Here is a 24,087-nt window from a genome sequence, read left to right as displayed (position 1 = left end):
CCCCACTGTGTCTTCTTATTTGGCAATTGACTCCTTTGTATCTGTGGGGTCTATAAATACTTACCAAAGTTCTTTACAAGTGCTCCATTTTGATCTCTAAGGAAACAAAAGTCCATTTGTATTAGATTGAATAGGAACAGTGAAAACCTTAATCAGTATCAAGACTTAAGAGAACTTTCTATTATTACTATCTTGAATGATTGATAGTTGTAGGTAAAGCCAAGCCTTGAAGCTCTGGAAAACAATGGGCCAGCACTACCAGATGAGGGTTGAAAATAAGGAAGACAAATAAATATTTACATGTTTGGGAGGATGGGATTGGTGGCAGGGGATGGAGGGACAGGCAGGCAGGGAAAGCAGTAGACTGCATTTATCTGGACTGAAATCACAGAAGAACCAGGATGCTTTTGTTTTTTTGTTTATCGCTTCTCTCTGAACACTGCAGTATACATAGGTATTTTATGTGTTTGGTCTGAATATTTGCCAGATTGATAAAAGACGCAATCACAGAAGATTGCTATGACTGATGATTTTTTAAAGTTCTTTAAAATTTTTCAGCATTTGGTTTACCTGTTTAGGTTCAACAGCAGTTTATTCTGTGGGTGTCAAACCCAGGTTTTATCAGTGAAAATTCTATCAAAATCCCTAAATGCTAAGCACAAGAGATGACCTGAATTGCACAGGATTGTTGCCTTCTTTAAAACAAACAAAAATGGTTTACTTACATAATTTAGTCATATTTGGAGTTATATTCCCTGTAACTGTGGACTAATCATGGATTCTCATAGCCCTGAGGAAAATCTCACAGTCTGGAGAAATTATTTTTTGACATCTAAACTCAGTTCTAATAGGACTTTGGCAAGTTCTGTTAAATAGATATTAATGTTCTATTTCTATCCTTCATAATTTTAACTGGCTCCTATTTCTTTATCCCTTCTGAAATGCCTGACCTTCTAGCTCACTGACTCCCCTACCACACTTCTGTTATTCGCCCTCTCGCCAAGTTTCTTCACTTCGGCGATTTTTCATGCCTTGTGCCTCATACTGATTCTGCTTCATAATTGTTTTTACCGGGTTCATTTTATGAACTGATATGATAAAATGAAATAAAGCTTCATTTTATCTAATGTTCTTCCTTATATCTTAAGGTATACTTTATTCACACATTAACTGTTTGATCTATCCAGTGCCTTAATTCTACTTCCTCTGATTCACGTATTTCAGTGTGTTGCTTATGCTCATCAGATGTTACTTTCCCCTGAGCTAGTATTCCCTTGGGAGAGCAGAAATTTTGACTGGTAAGGCATGGGAGGTGTGAGAGCTGGTGCTCCAACTTGTCCCCTTCTGGTGGGGAGCTGGGTGCCCCTGAGTGCAGAGAGCTTCTATCGTTATAATTAGGGCTCAACCATTCATGGTTTTCCCCTCTACCCCAGACACATATAAAGGAGGGGATCCCTTGGAGGAACTCCCGCTGATTGGACTCTCAATCCTGCTTTGTTCCAAAACCCATTTCCCTGGGGTATGTTCTATCTCATTCATTTAGTGAGAGTTGGGTAGGGCTCACTAAGAAACAGGTCAGTTTGATTACCTCTCATATATTAGCTATCTACCTGGTAGATTCCAGTGCTAGCCTCATGTTGTTTCTCCCTCTGGATGCTACTGTACTGGAGCTACTATCTTCTGTCCTGAAAAAGGTACATTGACAAGCACTGACCAAGCAGGTGGGGAAAGAAAGCATCATACCCAGAAAGCTCTCCCCTGGCCTATCTCCTATCATGGTATCTGCCATTATTCTATTCTAAGCCATATGCCCCTGACACTGAGACCCAACCACCTTTTGGCTCCTCAAGGAAAGTTCTCATATCTGTAAACTTCATTCTCACTTTGTTGGCCTTTAGAAGAAGGACCAGCTACATAATATGTAGGACCCAGTGCAAAATGAAAACATGGAGGACTTTTTAAATAAATTATTGAAATTTCAGTGCAGCAACAGCAGAGCATAAACCGAGCACATGGCTCTTCTAAACTCAGGAACCTGTCGGATGACATGGGTCCTTTGCCCATGAAGCCAGTCCTATTTACAGTATTAAGATTTCTGGAAGGACCTACCAACCTTTGCTGGTTAGATGTTTCCTTAGCTACTTTACCGGCCTTTTCCCACCTAAATGAGCAAGTTTTCTAAAAATAGATTATAAGGTTATAATAGGTTGCATCCACATGGAAAAAAAACAGGTTCAAATCCTTGCTGTCACTCACTATGTAACTTTGGGAACATTTGACCTCTCTGAGCTTTACCTTCCTCACCTATAAGGAGGAGGCATGAATATTCAATTAGAAAATATCTATGAAAACACCCACATTTTAGTAGTGGCTCAAAGGTATTGCTTTTCTTTTTCCATGGATGGTGTAAATGTTCAAATAGTTTTCATCCGTGCTTTTTCAACCATCTTGTTCCTTGTTCTTACAGACGGATTCCACTTTTATATGGCCTTAAACAGGAACCAGCATATTACATTTTGGAGTTTTGTTTGGGTGTGAGTATGAGGAGAGGAAGAGGGAATGTGTCTTTCAAAGGAGATTTTATGTATAAATAAGGCCTCAAGCTGGGGGTTCATTAGTGAAACATATATAAATAATCTGGTAACACAGGAAAAGTAGGTGTTTCTGCTCCCCACAGCTAAACTGAGCAGCAGGGAGCTGTTCTGTATTGCTTTTTTTTTTTTTTAAAGATTTATTTATTTGAGAGAGCGAGAATGAGAGAGAGAGAGAGAGAGTACATGACGGGGGGAGGGTTAGAGGGAGAAGCAGACTCCTCGCTGAGCAGGGAGCCCAATGCGGGACTCGATCCAGGGACTCCAGGATCATGACCTGAGCCGAAGGCAGTCGCTTAACCAACTGAGCCACCCAGGCGCCCCTGTATTGCTTTTTTTTTAAGCAGTAAGTTTTTTAAAATAAATTTTGAAAATGCCTCTATAATTTCTTACTGGAATATACTCAAATAAGAAATATGGAAAACTTTCTATCTCTTAATAAACGTGATGCCTTATTCAGAATGTGTTGAAATAATGAACTAAAAGAATTTTTATTATAACCTTTGACTATGAATAAATTATGCTAAATCATTATACTTTCTTTACTAAATATGAAAAATATTTTCCTTTTACATATGTAGCAGATAAAGAAATAGCAGACATTGATGATTATAAACCACCCTTTGGTTAAGATCTTAAATACTCTTAGATTTTATCATGTATTAATTTGATTCCCCAAGGCTTGAATTCAAACTTTGGAGCTGAGTTGGTTTTAAGATGTATTAAAATAATATGTAAACAAACACTTCCTTATTATCTCTTTTGAGGAGGCATAATCATTCCTTCTTCCACACATCAGAAATAATGTTCATATAAGAACTACCTTCAAGAATGAACTTGTATTTCTGCCGGGAGGAAAACTTTTCCTCTTCCAATTTGTGTCCAGTGATTGGGTGTCTACAAATTAACAGACAGCAAACAGATTAACAGGAGTAAAGACAAGGTTTATTTTCATACATGCATGGGAGGTCCCCGTAATGGAAAGTTTGTGGAATAGCCAGAAGTTGAGGATTATATATATCATTTTAACAAAAAAGGGTTGGGGGGCTTAGGGCCTCAATGAATGAGTATGGAAGGTTCTACTGGGCTTTTTGATGTTAATGAAATGGGCAGTCTGTCTTCCTCCCAGTGGGAAGAGTTAATGGCAGCTGAATTTGTACTTCCTGCTGGTAAGGGTCAGTCTTCTTTCAATTAGGAAATTCCCTGGGAAGAGGGTCAATGGTAGCTGTATTTTCAGGATACTCTGTTTAAGTTAAGCTAATATTTCTGTGACTGCTGATTGTTCAGATGTTTTCGGCTTAAAGTAATTTTCATACCACTGTGGTGGATCTTTAATCCTCTCACTAATATTGCTTCAAACTTTGGTTCAGTTTCAGACCCTTTGTAGTTGGTGCACACTAGAATCTCCTGAGGGCTTTGAAAAAATACTGAAGTCTGGATCTCGTGCCCAGAGATTCTAGGTAGTTTGGGGCATCAGGATTTTTTTTTTTTTTAATTTATTGTCAAGAGCCCTGGGTGGCACATTTGGTTAACTGTCAATTCTTTGTTTTGGCTTAAGTCATGATCTCAGGGTCATGAGATTGAGGCTTACATGGGCCCCGAGCTCAGCAAGGAGCCTGCTAAAGTTTCTCTCTCCTTCTGTCCCTCCCCAAACTCATTTTCTCTCTAAAATAAATAAATAAATAAATAAATCTTCAAAGGAAATTTATTGTCAATCTTAAGATGGTAATGTTTTTATCAAAATCCAATCCAGATTTTCTTCTCCTTCTAAAAAAACTGGAAGATCTGGCAGTATCAGGCTTACCTTTCCATATAGACATAGCAACACTTGTCTGGAGCCCCATAATAGCTATTTCCTTTAGAAAAGACACGTGCACTCCAGTTTTCCACAGTCCCTACCCTTCCTCGTTACTACCTCGCCTCCCACCTTTGCTTCACCTCATTCACATTATGTGCCTGGCCCCTGTAAACATTTGGGTTGGAGACATGACAGGCAATGAGGTACTATCAAAGTGTAGTAATGGCTTAAACTGATTTGTGTCTTTGTAAATTACGTTGCAAACTGTGAATGATAAGAATGAGAGGGAGTGATAACGAAGACAGAAAAGTCACTTAGAAAGCTATTGCAATTCTGATGCAACTTTAGGTAGAGTGTGATGTCTTTTGAGATGAAGGATATTAATCGCCATCTTAAAGGCTTAAAAGAGAGTTGTAGCCGTGTTTTTCAACATGTGGCCCCCAGAGAGCAGCAGTGGAATCTGGAAGTCTTAGAAATACAGAATCCCAGACTCTAACCACCAAACCTATTATGTCAGAATCTGCATTTTAACAAATTTCCCCACAGGATTTGAACTGACACTAAAGTTTAAGAGGCACTAACTTAGAGGTCTTCCCCATCTATTTCATGTATGTCTATATTCTCCTTAATTTTCCAGATGACTATATATTGTTTACAAAGTCCTTGATTAACAATGATCTTTGGCATTCTGATGTATATAGAAACATCATCTTCAATGTTTTAATATAGTAGAATTCACATTCCTCAGCTTCAAGATTAAAACCATCTTCCATGATTCATCATCTAATCCGATTTTCCAAGTCATTGAAAATATTTTCCAGTTGTTGCTGAGTGATTTCATAAATTAGATTTGTGATCTTGGCCTCTAGTTCCTTTAAATAATATTATTTGGGGATTCTTAAAAAATACCACTGCTTAGATCCCACATAAATTTTATTTAGAGGAAAAGTCAAGTTTAGATTTACAAAATATTTATAAGATAAGGAAGTAAAGCAGAATCTCTTGCAAGCTTATTTGACTATTCTAAATACATAATTCTCATCAATAGAACCACTATGAGGAATTGGCTCTTTAAAAATATGTTTAGGGACACACCTGGGTGGCTCAGTCAGTTGAGCTTTGGACTCTTGGTTTCAGCTCAGGTCATGATCTCAGGGTGGCAGGATTGTTCCCGAGTGCTGTGCCCCCTCTTCCCCACCAAATAGAGCCCTGCCTTGGTCACCCTGGCACAGAGTCTGCCTCTGCCCCCTCTCCCTGCTTGCACTCTCACACATGCGTGCTCTCTCTCTCAAAAATATAAAATTTAAAAATTTTTTTAAATAAAAAATGTTTATTGTTTTATTTTTCTGATTACATAGTACATTTTCATTTTGGAAAAATGAGAAAATACATAAAACTAAAGAAAATTAAAATCACTCATACTGTGTGGGTGTATATGGAAATGGGAAGGAAATAATAAAACCTACATAAAATTGAGTATCCCTGAACTGTGTATGTGTGTATAATATACTATATGTGTGTGTTTTTATATACAAAATTGTGTATGTATTGTTTTGCAGTGTGAGTTTTCCAATTAGCATTATATCATAAGCATTTCCCCATTTAAATGCATATTTTAAATATGCTTTTTAATGATTGCATGTTATTAAACTATGTAAATATATCATACATCACTTTTCTTCTCATTTTGGCACATATTAACCTATATAAAGAAGCTGGCTATTCTTTTTATTTATTTATTTATTTATTTATTTTTAAACTTTTTTTTTTTTTTTAAGATTTTATTTATTTATTTGAGACAGAATGAGAGACAGAGAGCATGAGAGGGAGGAGGGTCAGAGGGAGAAGCAGACTCCCTGCCGAGCAGGGAGCCCGATGCAGGACTCGATCCCGGGACTCCAGGATCATGACCTGAGCCGAAGGCAGTCGCTTAACCAACTGAGCCACCCAGGCGCCCTAAGAAGCTGGCTATTCTGCTATTTGAACTTTCATTACATCCCCAAATTCTTTCACTGAAGGTACATGAGAAAATGGTAAAACTACTATAAAACATATTGCTTCAGTAAATCAGCTTATATCATCTCTGATGATTATAAGGAAAATGCATAAAATGAAGCAGAGTTTGTTTCTTTTATAATGTTTTATGTTATTTAAAAAATAAAGTGGGGTCTGGATCTGAAATGTCTCAAGGAAGAAATTAAGTGAGTCTCCAAACAGTAAAGACACCTGCATTAGTGCATTTCAATTCCTCTGTCTTCATTTTAGTGAATAATTTGTTTTACTTGTCTGATTTTTTAATGAGCTTTCCAATTAAAAGCAGATGTCACTTTTCACAGAACATAAATTAGAAACAATTTCATTACTAACAGGCGAAATAAGTATAAATAGTACTGCCTTTGTCTGCAAGCATTGGGAAAATCTACAATGTGATGGGATTTTCACAGTGGTAAACTTACTGTAGCCTTAACATGTGGGTTAATTTAAAGCTTAGTGAACCATATGCTTTCATTTCCAGGGGAAATCTGATTTAGAAAGTCCCTCAGAAATGTTTATGCCCATCTAAGAAAGGGATGAGTTAAGGAAGCAAATGAAGAACATGATCACTAGGTTTAAAACTACCTGCTGTCATTTTGTTTTTAGAATCTTCACCAGCTCGTTGTTTAACCACTTAGAGAAAGCTTCCACTCTCTCTTTTTTACTTACGACTTTTACAATAAGTCTTTATACATTTTATTCCACCTCCCCTCTCCCTCCTCCTCACTCCTCCTCCCTCCCCCTCCCTACCATCTACTCTCCTCCTCTCTTCCTCAGCCTCTTTGTCATTTATCAGCCCTTAAATAAAATTTCCACAAAACATGGATTTGTATAGTTACTATTATTACAACTCAAGGTAATACTGCTGTCATAATCATAATAGTGAAAGTGAGTCTATTTGAAGTGGACATCAGAGAAGGCATTTTCTTAGGGCTTAAAACACTCACGCCTTAAATCCCTGCAACCTTTCTGTGCTACTTCAGCATTCTCTTAGAGACTTCCAATACTTGTGCCCATAGATTTCCTTGATGTTCATCACTCCAAAGGCCTTTACTTCAGCTTTCCAGTCCTGTGGCCTCTTTGGTTCCAAAACATCACTGACCCTGCTCTCCCCGCACCCCCTTTCTTTTCGCCTTTTCCTGACTTCCTTCCTCATACTCTTCCACATGGGCCACCAGGGCTACTTGTGAGTAACTCAATCACCCATTTTCTCTGTTTCTACTTCAGAAAAAAGATGAAGCACTTGCATAATTTTTCTGATTAGATCTATTTTAAAAGGAAATGATCTATTATCAGTTAGCCTTATGAATTCTTTATTTTTCATCTGTTAATTCCCTGCTCCATTCCCCATAATAACCAGTCCAAAACTTTTATCCTCTTTTAAAACTCCCAGCCAGGCTTTACTTAACCTCAGAGTCACGTGGCCATGAAAGGTGAAATTGCTTGACTCTTTTCTTCCCTGCCTTTGGTGTCTCTTTTCCACCTTTTCTCCCATTCCTCTCATTTTCAAATCTAAGCCTCCACCTGCCATTCTAGGTCCCACCTTTCCCATCTCATCAGTTTGAATCTCTCTTCATTTTTCAGTCACCCCTTCTCACCATCCCTCAATTACATTTTAGTCTCACAAAATCAAAAACAAAAACATTGCTGCTCAATCCTTAAGACGTTATTCCACCTTTTCCTTGGCTACTGTCATGGCTTGAATTATCCTTCCCAACATTTCTGCATTGAAGTCTTAACACCCAGAATCTCAGAATGTGACCTCTTTTGGAAAAAGGGTGTAAGTAGTGAAGATGAGGTCATTAGGGTGGACGCTAGTTCTATGTGGCTTTTTAAAGGGGGACATTTGAACTCAGAGGCAGACACACACAGAAGAAAGATAATGTGAAGAGAGGCAGGGAGAAAAAAGCCATCGCCAAAGCCAAGAGGGGCTGGGAGCAGGTGCTTCCCTCACCACCCTCAGGAGGAACCAGTTCTGCCTACACCTTGACTTCAAACTCTTAGATTCCAAAACTGTGAAAGAGCACATTTCTGTTGTTCAGGCCACCCCATTTGTGGTACCTTGTTACACCAGCCCTAGGAAACTAATGCAACTACTTTATTTTCTGCCTCCTGCCTCCCTACTCCCCCACTAATCCTTTACTTGCATTAGAAGAAACTGCTCTTTCTCAGTAACTAATGACTGGACCCTCTCTATGCACTTGGTCTCTGAAACACTGTTTTCTCTAGTTCTTCCATCTCTGGAATGGCTCCTTCTAAATCTTGCTCAATGCCAACTCTTCCTCCAGGCTCCCTTGGCCTATCATGCTTAATCTGTGGCTCTTCTCTTGTTTCCTGCATTCTTCATGTGGCCTTTTCTAATCCCATGATGACAACATCACTTTTCTTTTGATGATTTCTAGACTTTAAAAAAAATTTCCAGCCCATATGTCATTTCTCAACTCCAGTCTTCTTTTTAGAAATTCCTGTTGAAGATTTACACATAGACTTCTTAATAGCACTTCTAACTCAGCTAGGATCATTACTTTCTCCTTCAAATCCTCCCGTTTTCTTTCTTGGCTAAAGATGTTGCAGTCCTTCAGCCACCAGGTTAGAGATTTCAGGGTCACATTAGAGCCTTATTCTCTCCCTCTCTCCCTTCAGGTCGGATGACCTCTCAGTGTAAGTCCATTCTTACCTCCCATCTCCTTCTCTTCTCATTCCAGGCCCACCACTTCAATTTGGGCGCCTGGAATCTTTGACAGAGACTATAAAAATTATGTTGAGTAGTAGTATTAATCTGAGCCTACAAACTACAATATTTTTGCATGAAATATTGCTTGTTTGCTTTTACATCTTTTTTTTTCCTTTTTAATCAACATACACCTGATTCCAAGCTCCCATCCTCTGACTGGTGGGACACCCAGTCTCTGTGGTTATTGGAGTTCCCTTTCCCCAGCGTTTTGCAAGTGTTCCTGGACTCCTGCGGCACCATACCTTCGGAAGGCCCCTCTACTCATCAGTCTATGCTGACTCCCTCTGAAACAGTCATTGTCTCAGCCTGTATGAAGACTGCGGTTTCAGTGGCTCTCTGCTTCTGTGGCTGTTTGGGGCCCTAGGATGGCCCAACTATTCCATCCCCTGGGAGGCAACTCACAGCCATGCCCGGGGAAGCCTGGGACTTCCACATGGCACTGCCCTAAAAAGACCATCCATCTCCTCATGCGCCTCTTCTCCCAACCAGCTTTTTCTCTGGTTGCTGGACAGATCGCCCCATCTTTTGATAACCCTCACCTCTATCTCCTTCTCCTTTAGTACATCTATGATATTGTCTTCAATAGACTTAGTTTTTTTACAAAAGGCAGGAGGGGAAATATCAGATTGCTTTCCACCTAACACTTGAGAACTGCAGTACTACATCCATCTTTCACAAAGTTTTGACCATTATTTCTCTGTTGCTTTAGAATCAAGTCTTCCTATCAAATTTTGTTTAATCCATAGTCTTGATGATAATTAGGCAGTAGAGAGAATGACTCATGACCTCCCTGGCACACTGAAAGTCACTTACAAGCCACAGCAATTTAGAAGTCCAGCAAGGGCCAACATGGGGTAACATGTTGCTGCCAGCTTCCTTTCTAATAGAGTCATCCACTGACCCAACAAACACTATGTGTCCCAGAACCCTCTTCTGGGTGCTTTAGGAAATCCAGAATTAAATATGCCATGGCCCTGTTTTTAGGCAATTCAGAGCTGTGGAGAAATCAAACTTGTGGAGAAATCAGATATGTGAACAATTGAAATGCCAGTAAGGATGGAAAAGATGCTTTAATTAAACAATAAGCAATGCTCTGTGGGAAAAGGTAAAAGCAAGAGTGTGTGGGGGGTGGGGATCAAAAAGCTTCCCAGAGAAGGAATCTGGACTGACACTGCACCCCAAGGTCACCTAAGATTTACATAGTTCACCCTTGAGGCTGGAATGGAGACAGAACTTTAAATAGATCCTCCCTGCCCCATGTACTGACCTCAAAATATTGTCTAGACATCTTAAACATGAATGCTAGTCTCTTTGTCTTGCTTCTTGGCTAACTTCTGTGGGGCCCAATCTTGAAGTACATACCAAACTCTGCTTACAGCTTCTGTCTCTGCTTAGCCTTTCTAACTAACTTAGGTGGAAAGCAATCTGATTCACACCAATGTGTGAATGTCTACCAACTTCTTAACTGTCTTTTACTTTTGTTTTTCTTCTATTTGTTTATTTATTTTTATTTTAGAGAGAGAGAGCTTGCAAGTGGGGGGTGGGGCAGAGGGGAAGGAAGAAGAAAAGGGAAAGAGTCTCAAGCAGACTCCACGCTGAGCACAGAGCCCAGTGAGGGGCTCAGTCTCACGACCCTGAGATCATGACCTGAGCCAAAACCAAAAGTCTGATGTTCAACTGACTAAGCCACCCAGGCACCCCCTTTTCTTCTTCTTTTTAAAAATTTTCCACCATCCTGTCCCACCTCTAATTTTTTTAAGTAAATGTTTATTAACCGAAACACAAGAGTGAAATTTCAGGCAGTGTTGAAAGGTGAAATGATTTGCAGAGTGGCCAAACCCAATGCTGCCTCTAAGTTTTACCTACTATTAAAGATAAAGTACTGCTTTGTCTTTTTTTTTTTCTTAGAAGTTTGTACCCCTTAATTCCCTTCACTATTTCGCTCATTCCCCACCCCTGTCTCCTCTGGCAACCACCAGTTTGTTTTCTGTATTTTCTGAGTCTGTTTCTGTTTTCTGTTTTTGTAGTTTGTTTATTCATTTGTTTTTTAGATGCCACATGTAAGTGGAATCATGTGGTACTTGTCTCTCTCTGTCTGACTTACTTCACTTAGCATAATATCCTTTGGTCCCAAACACCAGTTTATCTTTTAAAGCTGAAATCTAGCACATCCTATGATGGTAATAGGGCGTTGACGGGGACTTCAGGCACAGAAAGCCTGTACAGGGTGAGTTCTTTGTACACCTGGTGTTTAACACGGAGATTCACTGCATTGTGAATCGAGAGATTTCAATTTTTTCTTCTCTTTCAGCTTTGTTGAGGTATAATTGACACATAGAATTGTAAGATATTTGAAGTGTACATCTTGATGATTTGATATACATATATACTTTGAAAAAATTACTCCCATACAATTAACACATCATCACCTCACATATTTATCTGTTTGTATGTGTGAGAACAATTAAGTTCCACCTTCTCCTCAAATTTCAATTATATGATTGTGTTATCCACTATAATCATCATGTTATACATTAGATCTTCAGAACTTACTCATCTTCTAGCTGAAAGTTTGCTGCCTGTTTTACCAATCTCTCTCTTTATCCTCCATCCTCCAGCCCCTGGCATCCAATTTTCTACTCTGTTTCTGAATTTGACTTTTTAAATTTTTTTTTAAGATTCCATATGTAAGTGATAAAAAACATTTAAAGAGGGATGCCTGGGTGGCTCGGTCGGTTAAGTGTCTGACTCTTGATTTTGGCTCGGGTCTTGGCCTCAGGGTCGCGAGATTGAGCCCCGAATTGGCCTCCACACTGGGTGTGCAGCCTGCTTAAGATTGTCTCTCTCCCTCTCCCTCTGTCCCTCTCCAGCCCGCCACCGCCCCCCCCCCAGCTCTCTCTCTCTCTCTCTAAAACAACAACAATACACTTAAAAATTTTCATTCACATGTACAGTAAGTCCCTGGGAACCCAGACCAAGAAAGATTTAAAGAAACTACTCACAAAGGGGCTCTTAGGGAGTATTGAGATACGGTTAGGCACCTCTCCCTTTGTATGAAATGTCACAACAAAAGTAAAGGCAGATGACGTTAACATGATCACGGTGTCTGATGTCACTGATATATATATATGTTCTATCCAAACCCTCACATCTTGAAAAATACTGTCACATCTTACCTATCACTATGCAGTACTTTTGAACACTGAGTGTTCAAAGGTGTGTGTTAAGGGCTTCAAACCACTGAACACAGTCCTGTAACCTGGGATTGCTATGCAGCATTACCTCACACAGTAGTTGGCTTGGGCGGTCATTTTGCTTCTCTGCATTCCAGGAACAAGAAGAACCACTGGCTGATAGATTACACGTATGCCTGCACATTTTTAAATGTATATGAAAAAGTCCTGGATGTTTGGTTTCTTCTTGCTACTCTAGTTTGTGGTCTTCTTTTTCTTTTTCTTTTTTTTTTAAGATTTTGTTTATTTATTTGACAGAGAGAGACAGCAAGTGAGGGAACAAAGCAGGGGGAGTGGGAGAGGGAGAAGCAGGCTCTCTGCTGAGCAGGGAGCCCAATGCGGGGCTCGATCCCAGGACCCTGAGATCATGACCTGAGCTGAAGACAGACCTTAACAACTGAGCCACCCAGGCACCCTGTGGTCTTATTTTTCTTATAGGCAACTTTAAGCCTCTTTCCTTCATAGTCCTTTTGAATAGGTTGTTCTCATTGAAGAGGCTTGGAGCATATTTGGGAGAAATCCATGAGAGCATTTGCTAATAGAGTATGAGTGTGTGAGTGTCTTTTTAGTTGTGCGAGAGTGCTTGAGTGTGTATGTGAATGTGTGAGAGTGTGTGTGTGTGAGTGTGTATGTGTATGTGTGTGCATGCAAAGGTGGGTGGTGAGTACTGACTTCAGGATTCTAAGCACAGCCTTTCCAAAGAGACAGTCAACAGGGTCTCATGAACAGAATTCCTCATCATCCCATTCAAAATCTCTTCCACTGAGTTTCCCCATCTCAGTTAAAGGCAACTCAATCCTTGCAGTTATTCAGATCAAAAAAGTCTTCACTTCCTCTTAGAGGAAATCACCTGGGCTGTATCTTCTAAATAGGTCCAGAATCCTATTGTTTCTCACTACCTCCACTGCTGTCCTGGGGAATGAGCACTCACATGTTTGCCTGACTGATTACGGCAGCCTCCTTATGAATTCCTGTGCTCTCATCCCTGCCTCTGTGCTCTCCCCTTCCATGTATTCTCAATGACAGCCCAGTGGTTTTATTTATTTTTTATTATTTTATTATTTTTTTTAGCTTTTCATGACTACTTGCTATTTACGAACAATTTTAAATACATTTATTTTTTTATCTTTTTTTTTCATCATGATAAATGTACTCTTTAATCCCCACCCCCTATTTCCCTCATCCCCCTACCCACCTCCCCTCTGGTAACCACCAGTTTGTTCTCTGTAGTTAAAAGTCTGTTTCTTGGTTTGTCTATCTCTTTTTTTTCCTTTGCTCATTTGTTTCTTAAATTACACATATGAGTGAGATCATATGGTATTTGTACTCTCTGACTGACTTATTTCACTTTATACTCTCTAGCTCTATCCATGTTGTTGCAAATGGCAAGATTTTATTCTGTGACTGAATAAAATCCCATTGTATATATATACACCAACCACATCTTTATTCATTCATCTATTGATGGACACTTGGGCTGCTTCAATAGTTTGGCTAGTGTAAATAAGGCTGCAATAAACATCAAGGTGCATGTATCCCTTTGAATTGGTGTTTTTATATTTTTGGGGTAGTGTGATTCCTGGATCATAAGGTAGTTCTATTTTTAATTTTTTGAGGAAACTCCATACTGTTTTCCACAGTGGTTGCACTAGTCTGCATTCCCACCAACAGTGCAAGAGGGTTCCTTTTTCTCCACATCCTCACCAAAACTTTTTGTTTCTTGCGGTTCAGGTGTGAGGTGATATCTTATTGTAGTTTTGATTTGCATTTCCATGATTATGAGTGATGTTGAGCACCTTTTCATGGGTCTGTTGGCCATCTGGATGTCTTCTTTGGAGAAATGTCTGTTCAGGTCTTCTGCCCATTTTTAAATTGCGTTATTTGATTTTTGGGTGTTGAATTGTATCAGTTCTTTATATATTTTGGATCTTAATCATACATGTCATTTGCAAATATCTTCTCCCATTCCATAAGTTGCCTTTTAGTTTTATTGATTGATTCCTTCACTATGCAGAAGTTTTATTTTGATGTAGTCTCAATAGTTTATTTTTGCTTATATTTCCCTTGCCTCAGGAGACATACCTAGAAAAATGTTGCTACAGCCAATGTCAGATTATTTCCTGTGTTTTCTTCGAGGATTTTTATGGTTTTAGGTCTCATATTTAGGTATTTAATCCATTTTTAATTTATTTTTGTGTCTGGTGAAAGAAAGTGGTCCAGTTTATTCTTTTGCATGTGGCTGTCCAGTTTTCCCAGCACCATTTGTTGAGGAGACTGTCTTTTTCCCATTGTGTATTCATTCCTCCTTTGTCAAAGATTAACTGACCATATAATTGGGGGTTTAATTCTGGGTTTTCTGTTCTAGTCTATTGATATGTGTCTATTTTTATGCCAGTACCATATTGTTTTAATTACTATAGCTTTGTAATATAACTTGAAGTCCAGAATTGTGATACCTCCAGTTTTATTTTCTTTGGCTATTCAAGGTCTTTTGTGGTTCCATACAAATTTTAGAATAGTTTGTTCTAGTTCTGTGAAAAATGCTTTTGGTTTTTTATTTATTTATTTATTTTTATTTTATTATTTATTTATTGGTATTTTTAAAAATTTTTTATTGTTATGTTAATCCCCATACATTACATCATTAGTTTTAGATGTAGTAGATGTAGTTTAGATGTAGATGTAGATCATTTAGTTTAGATTAGTTCCATGATTCATTGTTTGTGCATAACACCCAGTGCTCCATGCCAAACATGCCCTCCTCAATACCCATCACCAGGCTAACCCATCCTCCCACCCCCTCCCCTCTAGAACCCTCAGTTTGTTTTTCAGAGTCCATCGTCTCTCATGGTTCGTCTACCCCTCTGATTTCTCCCCATTCATTCTTCCCCTCCTGCTATCTTCTTCTTTTTTTTTTTCCTTAACATATATTGCATTATTTGTTTCAGAGGTACAGATCTGAGATTCAACAGTCTTGCACAATTCACAGCACTTACCAGAGCACATACCCTCCCCAGTGTCTATCACCCAGTCACCCCATCCCTCCCACCCCACCCCCCACTCCAGCAACCCTCAGTTTGTTTCCTGAGATTAAGAATTCCTCATATCAGTGAGGTCATACCCTCCTACACTGTTGGTGGGAATGCAAACTGGTGCAGTCACTTTGGAAAACAGTATGGAGGTTCCTCAAAAAGTTGAAAATAGAGCTACCATATGATCCAGCAATTGAACTACTGGGTATTTACCCCAAAGATACAAAAGTAGGGATCCGAAAGGGTACGTGCACCCCAATGTTTATAGCAGCAATGTCCACAATAGCCAAACTATGGAAAGAGCCAAGATGTCCATCAACAGATCAATGGATAAAGAAGATGTGGTATATATATATATATACACAATGGAATATTATGCAGCCATCAAAAGGAATGAGATTTTGGGTGCCTGGGTGGCTCAGATGGTTAAGCGTCTGCCTTCGGCTCAGGTCATGATCTCAGGGTCCTGGGATCGAGTCCCGCATCGGGCTCCCTGCTCCTTGGGAGCCTGCTTCTCCCTCTGCCTTTCTCTCTCGCTCTGTCTCTCATGAATAAAAAAAAAAAAAAGGAATGAGATCTTGCCTTTTGCAACGACGTGGATGGAACTGGAGGGTGTTATGCTGAGCAAAATAAGTCAAACAGAGAAAGACATGGTAATTTTTTTAAAGGTTTTTTTATTTATTCATTCGAGACAAAGAGATACAGAGAGAGAGAGAGAATATGAGCAGGGGGAGAAGCAGAGGGAGGGGGGAGAAGCAGAGGGAGGGGGGAGAAGCAGGCCCCCCGCTGAGCAGGAAGCCCGATGCAGAGCTTGATCCCAGGACCCTGGAATCATGACCTGAGCCAAAAGCAGATGCTTAACCATCTGAGCCACTCAGGTGCCCCAGCTGTTGGTATTTTGATAGGGATTGCATTAAATGTGTAGATTGCTTTGGGTAGCATAGACATTTTAACAATATTTGTTCTTCCAACCCATGAACATGGAATATTTTTCCATTTCTTTGTGTCATCTTCAATTTCTTTCATAAGTATTCTATAGTTTTCGGAGTACAGATCTTTTACATCTTTAGTTAGATTTATTTCTAGGTATCTTATGGGTTCTGGTGCAACTGTAAATGGGATCGATTCCTATTTTTGTTTTTTTAAGTTAAGCCAGATGATGTCATTCTTATGCTCCAATTCCTCCAAGGGCTTCCCACTTCTCTCAGAATAAGACTCCATGATTACAATCCCCTCTGCCCTGCTCTGCTCCCACCATGCCTCTCTTCTGCTTCTCCTCTTGCTCCTCCATCCACACTCCACTGTGCTGGTTTCTTTGCCCTTCCTCCAGCCAGGCAGGAAAACTCCCACCTGAGGGCCTTCACTCCAGCTATGCCATCTGCCTGGAAAGCTCCTTCTCCAGAGACCCATGTGGCTCACCCACTCCCTTCCTTCCTGTCTTTGCTCAAAACTCACTGATCAAAGAGGCCTACCCTGACCACCATGTTTAATACTACACAGAACTCCCATCCTGCATGAACCCTTAAGTCCCTTACCCTGTTTTACTTGTCTTTATTCTTAAACTTCATCACCTTATAACGTACTAGGTAATGTACTGATTTATCATGTGTATTGGTTAAAAACAAAATAAAATAATGGCATACCACCACCATCACTAATATTGGAACTCCCCTGTCAGCCTACTACTGACTGCCCTGGTCTGGATGAAGTGTTTAGGGGAATACCTGGCGTAGAATGGGCCCGCCAAATAAATGTTTGTTGATTAAATGAATGAAGAACTATAAAGTGGATCTTTTTTACAAGATCTGTATCTTCTAATTGACTATAATAATTGACTATTGTTGCTATATATGAACGTTATTAATTTTCTTATATTGATCCTTTATATAGCAACTTTGATGAATTCTTATTGGTTTAAATTATTTTTCTAGATTCTCTTGGTTTTTACATGTAGAAAATCATACATCTGTAAACAGTGACAATAATGTTCATCCTTTCTAATACATTTGTTTGTTTATTTATTTATTTTCTGTGCTAACATTAGATAAGACTTCCAGTAAAATGAAGACTAGCAGCAGTGGTAGAGGACATTTTTGTTTTGTTCCTGACTTTAAGTAGAAAGATTCAAATGCTTTATCATTAAGTATGATGTTTCTAAAGTTTTTAGGTTTTTTTGTTTTGGTTTGGTTTTTGCATCTATCCTTTGTTACATTTTGGATTTTTTTAAAAAAATCATTGCTGGACACTGATTTTTATTGATGCCTCTTTTTGCATTTACTGAGATTATCATATGATTTTTCTCTTTTATTTTATTTATTTAGTGAGCTGCATTTCTTTGTTTTTCAATGCATTTAATTTGCTTTTTGGCCAATATATTTGCATTGTTAAAAAATATTAAAGAGACATAGAAAAACCTGTAATAAAATATTTCTGTTTTCACCTACCTAGTCCCCTTCCTTGTGTCAAAAGTAACCACAGTTATTAGTTTTTTATTATCTGCCAGTATCTTTGTGTTATCTAAACAAATACAACTTTATATTCTTATTTTGTCTCTTCCTTACCTCATTAGTGACCTACTAAGCTCACCCTTCTGCATCTTGTTTTTATTACTTAGTTATTCTTCTATAGTAGTATATAGACAGTGTTGTGATGCTTTTGCTACAGAGTATTCCATTGTATGGATGTATTTCTTTAAACTACCCTCAATGACTGACCTTTCCTATAGCTTTAAAAGATTGAAGTTTTGTAGTTTTTTTTAGTTTCATAGGATTTCTTTTTCTTTTTTCCTTAGCTTTTTATTAACAACTGTATTAACTCTTCTTCTTTAACTCTTTAAAAGATTTATTTATTTATTTATTTAAGAGAAGGGGGAAGGGGCAGAGGTAGAGGTGAGAAATCCTCAAGCAAATTCCCCACTGAGCATGGAGCTTGATCCCAGGACACCCGAGAGCATGACCTGAGCTAAAATCAAGTCAGCCGCTTAACCAGCTGAGCCACCTAGGCGCCCCTCTTCTTCCTTAACTTTTAATTGGAATCTCCACACAGCAAATTTGAAAGAATAGTATGATGAATGTCCAAATAGACTTCATCAATTTTAAAATTTTGTGACATTTCCTTTCTCTATCTCTCAGTCTGTATTTACATATATATTCTTTTTCTTAAATCATTTCAAAATAAGTTGTGAACATATGTATTTTCACCCTAAATATTTCAACAGGTATCCTAATGACAAGGATGGTTTCTTCTATAGCTATATTCCAACTTTACACCCAATAAATTTAACATTGACACAATAGTATTTTCTGCTCTGTTGTTCATTTTCTTTTCTTTTTCTTTCTTTTCTTTTTTTTTGAGATTTTATTTCTTTGAGAGAGAGAAAGAGATAGCAAGAGAGAATACAAGCAGGGGGAGGAGCAGAGGAAGAGGGACAAGCAGACTCCCCGCTGAGCAGGGAGCCTGATGTGGGGCTCGATCCCAGAACCCTGAGATAACAACCTGAGCAGAAGGCAGATGCTGAACCAACTGAGCCACCCAGGTGCCCCTGTTGTTCATTTTCAAATGTTTTCAAATTGTCCCAAATTGAGGATAATTCATTGCATTTGATTGTCATGTACAATTCTTAGTAAAACCCTCCTGGTTTGGCTTGTATAATTTCTTCTCCTATTTCTTTATCTGGTGTGAACTTTTCATTCTCCAGCCATTACACAACTAATTTTGCCCTTAGCTCTCTCCTATTCTCATTTACCACACTGCTCTTTAGTGAGTAGTGCTTTGCTTTCAGAAATTCTCTCTGAAGAGTGCTATTCATAAATCTATGTCTTTGATTCTAGCCACTCTTATCTATCTGACCAGCTTTCTTTTGGATGTTTGCCCGTGGGCTCACTCTTCACTCCCCACCCCACCTCCACTCCTCTTCTGCCTAGGTAATTCCCACCCTTTTGTTTTAGGTCTTAGCTCAGACATCATTTCCCATGAGAAATAATTATTAATTTTCTAAATTAAATAGTTCTATCTCTTTATGATCTAGGATCATCCTTCTCGTCTCTTTGGTAATAATAACCAACACCCTTGCCTATGTTATCTTGCTCAGGCTGTCTCTTGCGCTTGAACCAGCCCTTTGCCTTCTCCCTGGTCACACATTACACTCATCAGTTGAAGGTCTCAACCATAATTAAGATCCTATAAAAGGTCTCCCCAGATTCCCAAATCAGAATTTATTTTTTCTTCTGCTGAACACTGTTTTGTTTTCCATTTGCACTTACAATGATCTATTTTGTATTAGTTAGATGTTCTTAAGATTTGTTACATAATGCTTTTTAGATTAGACCATCTTCAGTATAGGAGAGTTATGAAGTGACTATCCCAGTATCATTTGCTGCTGATTCATAGATTACTGAGTGTGGAAAATATGGAGAGGGAATCCCATGCATATACATAGTGATTAGCTGAAAACCGAACCTATATAAAAGGAGATGAGTTGAAGAAATTCTAGCTTTGACTAGATTTTGTTAGAAGACAAGTAATTTCTTCCACACCATTAGAGGTAAGGGCTTTTCCTATAATAAAGAATATACATATTATAAATATGGTTATGAAAAGTTTGTAAGAAATGTTAAAGATAACCATATAAATGTGTAGAAAAATTCGGGAAACAAACTGGATGAATTTTGTACTTTCTCTCGGCTTTTTTCTTTTTTTTTTTTTTTCCAACCTTCTGCTTCCCTTTTAAATCAGTGGCTCCTTTGCCTGACACAATAATGTGAAGAAAGTACAAAGTAGAAAGAAATGCCTTGATATCTTCTTTATGAATTAAGACTAATGATACTCAACATTGCAGCAGGGCTATTTTAAATTCATGATGGATTGGTGTATTAATCATTTAGAGAGTATAAGGGTAAAGATTTTATTGGTCATTGTATCTTCCACAGCCTTATACAATACTCACTGAATGTATGAAGTAATTCGAAAAACAAAAGTCAAATTTTAGATTTGGGAGTCATTAATAAAAATGTAATTTTATAGAGTCATTAGCTTAAAGTTGCAAGGTTAAACTATTTTTATTATATAATCATTCTTCCTCATTTATTGGTATGATTACACAGAAACTCTTATAGGTCTATTGTTACCTAGTTATTCAATATTTCGAAATATTCTAGTCCAGTTCCAAAATTTGACAGATTACAAAGTATTATTTGTTTGCTCCTGATTTCCAATAAAATGCTGCAGATTTTTAAAAATACATCTTCTTCCACCCTACCAATAATGATTCAGTGAATATAGGGTAGGTGTGAGGAAGCGTGTTTTAAAATTTTTTCTAGGAGATACTGATAGTTAGCCAGATTTAAGAGCCATTGTTCTAGTCTATATCTGATGTTCATTGTGGATATAATATATATGGATTCCCCCCATTTCCCAACTTAATCTATTTCATTTAGGAAAATCCTCACAAGATCTAAACCTAATAATTCTCCCCATAGTTGAATTGTATGTTGAGATTCTGAAGGTATCTCCAACACATGCTCTAGAAAATTAGACAATAAGTCCTCTGAAAACATTAATATAAACTGGGACCACCTAGTCAGCTAGTGGCACAATCTGATTGTAGGCAAATTGTGTTAGATGCAAATAGTCTGGCCAGCTAGACTTTATTAATTTTTATTAAAAATGGAAACACCAATACCCCAAATCTGTTTCTGCTCCTTATTTATTCAACTGAAAGAAAATGTGCTTAAGAGGAACAAGAAATCTAAGAAGAACAAGGACAAGACACTAAAGAAAAATTAATGATTCTTGGAAAACATAAGTCTTCAGAAAATGTCTTCCCAGCTTCCCATGTAATTAAATTTTCATCCAAAAACTATGTTGAACTAAGGAAGAAAAAAAAAATGTATTGTTGCCCTAATCATTATTTTGAAGATTTGCTCATGAGTGCAATTTGTTAAGACTTTGATTTTAAAAATTTATTCCGCCACACATCCATTTGCTTCAGTATTAACAACAAGCACCCTGCTCTGAGTAGCTGAACAACAAGCTCCACTTGGTGGCCATGCACTGAACAGAATAAAGGAAACAAGAAACTTCCAAGCCATGGTTTTTCCTGTGACTTTTGGAATATTTGAATGGACAGAGAAAAAAGAAAACAACTATTACTCAAAAATTATTTTGATGATATCTGTCATTTCTACTATAGACTCTTGGTCCCAATTCCACTAGGTTAATTATGGGAATTACAGCTAAAACCCCAGATTTTGGTAGGGCCTAAAATCTGGGAATTCGAAGCACAACCAACTCATCACTCAATTTATAGGTGATTCACCAGAGAAGCAGATGCATATGTGTGGTGGTGGCTGTCATTGCATTGCAGGGAAGTAAGGCTTGGAAAAGCAAAATACCCTGCTTGAGACCACTTACTAAGTTTGGAATAAAAAGTATATTTCTTGTATTTCTAGCTCCAGTTCTCTGCTCTTATCCATGAGCTCTCCCTGGTTCAGTAGCTATGATTCTCTGCCTAAAGGCTGGGAGGTGAAACACCACACTTCTTTTATCTTTAGGTGACACAAAATCGCAGTTCTTCCTGTTTGCAATCAATGCCTTTGCCAAAATGCATCACAGTGAGGGCCAAGTTCACATGGTCTGTGGACACTGAACTCTGCAGTATCCAGCAGTGGGATGGGACCCAGCTCTCTAGTAAGATCCTTGCTTTTATGTAGGCCAGTGTAGAAATGCCTGGGAACAGAGCAGAAGAGGAAACGGGCCCAGTTTGCAATCCAACTCGGCATAATCAGAGTTTCAGCTTTTCAGGGGCTCACTGCCACTCTTTAAAAGCATAAAAATTTCCTCTAAAAAGAAATTCCTGCTTGAAACAGACTTTCAAATATTCTCTGATTAAAATTGCCAGGTTTATTTTGTTTGTACCAGCTGTTAATGCAATCATGTACAATTCTATGATTTTGTGTCAATGAGTTAATTCTCCTTGGTGCTGAACCAAATGGGATTGTAGATTTAGAGAATGAACAAGAAATGGGCTGTGTCTAATGAGATGTCCTAAGAAATAGCCATGCTACACAGACTATACATGGGATCCACACATGCTTCGGCCAGATGTGATTTTGTCCTGTCATCTCCACAGCTGGTATTTTCTTAGTAGTTTATAAATACATCCTCTATTCTTTCTTGTCCATCTTTCCCCACTTAAAAGTTACATTCTGAAGTCAAGTTTATAATGAAAATAATTTACCACATGGCGCTGGGTCATTAAACCCCCTCATCTACAGCAAAGTTTTCCTGTCAATAAAAACTTATTAAACATATTGTGATGATACTGTTTCTTTTCAAATAATCTTTCTACTTCCTACTTTTTGAATCTACCTGCTGGATAATTTTTATGCCAATCCATAACTTCACTTAAGAGCTAACCTGGGAGTATAGAAAAGGCAGAAGAAATCATTTTCACCTTCTTGTCTATCAGCACTAATCCTCTTAAAAGTACCTGTTCAATCAAGGGATCCAACAGAAGCTCAATTTCCTCAGCAGATGGAACAGTGAAAGGTACAGTGTAAAAGGGTAACCACTGAGAGTGAGAAAGGAAAAAAATGGAGTGACCTGAGGAGACACCCCGAGCCCAGGAGCACACAGTACCATACGTCTTTACTCGGTCAGACGTATGCACGTATCTCTGTCAAGACTGAAAAGCCAAGGAAATGTCAGGCTTTGGCTTTCAGCTGGCAGGGACATGTACTGGAAATATTTTATTACAGAGTGACTGAAATTCAGTCAGAGGTTTAACAGTTAGCAGAGAGGCAGCAATGGCTAGAGAAAACGGACCATGATTTTCCCCACTGGGTTCCACCAACCCTGACAACAGTGACAGCTAAGTTTTTAAAAATAGTGTGATGGATTCTGATGACTCTGGAACATTTTATGTTAAAAATAAAATAGTGGATGCATCCCCTAAGAAAAATGGCTGGGGAAACACATCATCAGAATGTTACAGACACTGCCCATGGATTGCCCAAAGAAAACAGAACCAATTTTCTGAGAAGATTGAATAGAAATATTGAATGGACCCAACTTCATTTAATACCCACAGAGTTCATGTGAAATGCAATTAAGAAGCCTGGGGATGGAGAATAAGAAAAGATAAGAGCCACAAAATGGTCCTTTACAGCTTCCTTGGAAGGCCATAACCCACTCTTTATAAACATGATGTGAAGCACAGAGTTGAAGTGTGTTTTCAAAGATTTGGCTCCACTCCAGAGGTCTTTCTTTAATGCTGTTTGCAAAATTTATGCTAAAGGCAGATTTATGGACACTGTTAGAGAACAGGTATTTCCCTTCTTATTCTTAGAGAAGAGTTTTATTATTTTGGTCCATTCGCTAAACAAACTTAAGCTTGAGTTTGGGCTGTAAATTCTCAGTTCTATATGTAACAGCATTGTTTATTTAGAAACAATGAAGCTTCTGATTCTAAATAAAGAAATCTCAGGGTCCTATAAGACTTTTCTCATTTCCAAGGCCTTATCCAGATTTCATAGAACTTTCACCTCCGTAATTCTAAGCCAATAGGTTTAATCTTTCTATGCTGTAAACAACACTTTTCGTCACCTTTTCTCCCTGGAATGCTGAGGTCAGTATACTGATTGAGAAACAGGGTCTAGAGTCAAAC

At 38.4% G+C, this 24,087-nt stretch overlaps 1 protein-coding gene and 1 long non-coding RNA gene across 11 annotated transcripts in view; one reads left to right on the top strand and one right to left on the bottom strand.

Moving 5' to 3' along the window:
• CCDC141 (coiled-coil domain containing 141) overlaps positions 1 to 24,087 on the top strand; it is a 213,645-nt gene that overhangs the window by 89,558 nt on the left and 100,000 nt on the right. The window lies entirely within an intron of this gene.
• The window catches only part of LOC123839068 (uncharacterized), a 108,927-nt gene that overhangs the window by 31,502 nt on the left and 53,338 nt on the right, over positions 1 to 24,087 (bottom strand). For 4 of the 7 annotated variants that reach the window (XR_008505600.2, XR_006789568.3, XR_006789561.3 and 1 more), the window contains exons 3-4: positions 3,415 to 3,488; positions 65 to 96 (exon numbers count right to left, since the gene is read on the bottom strand). The exons of 2 other annotated variants lie outside the window; for them this stretch is intronic. This is a non-coding gene — a long non-coding RNA (uncharacterized LOC123839068). The remainder of the gene's footprint in view (positions 1 to 64; positions 97 to 3,414; positions 3,489 to 24,087) is intronic. One more of the 7 variants, XR_008505601.2, reaches the window with a different exon arrangement.

The sequence above is a fragment of the Mirounga angustirostris genome, unplaced genomic scaffold (assembly GCF_029215605.1).
Source record: "Mirounga angustirostris isolate CCGP_5_RB_7025 unplaced genomic scaffold, mMirAng1.0.hap1 SCAF_3, whole genome shotgun sequence".
Taxonomy (NCBI): domain Eukaryota; kingdom Metazoa; phylum Chordata; class Mammalia; order Carnivora; family Phocidae; genus Mirounga; species Mirounga angustirostris.
Note: the sequence above shows the minus strand (reverse complement) of the source record. Positions and strands in the feature narration are given on the sequence as shown.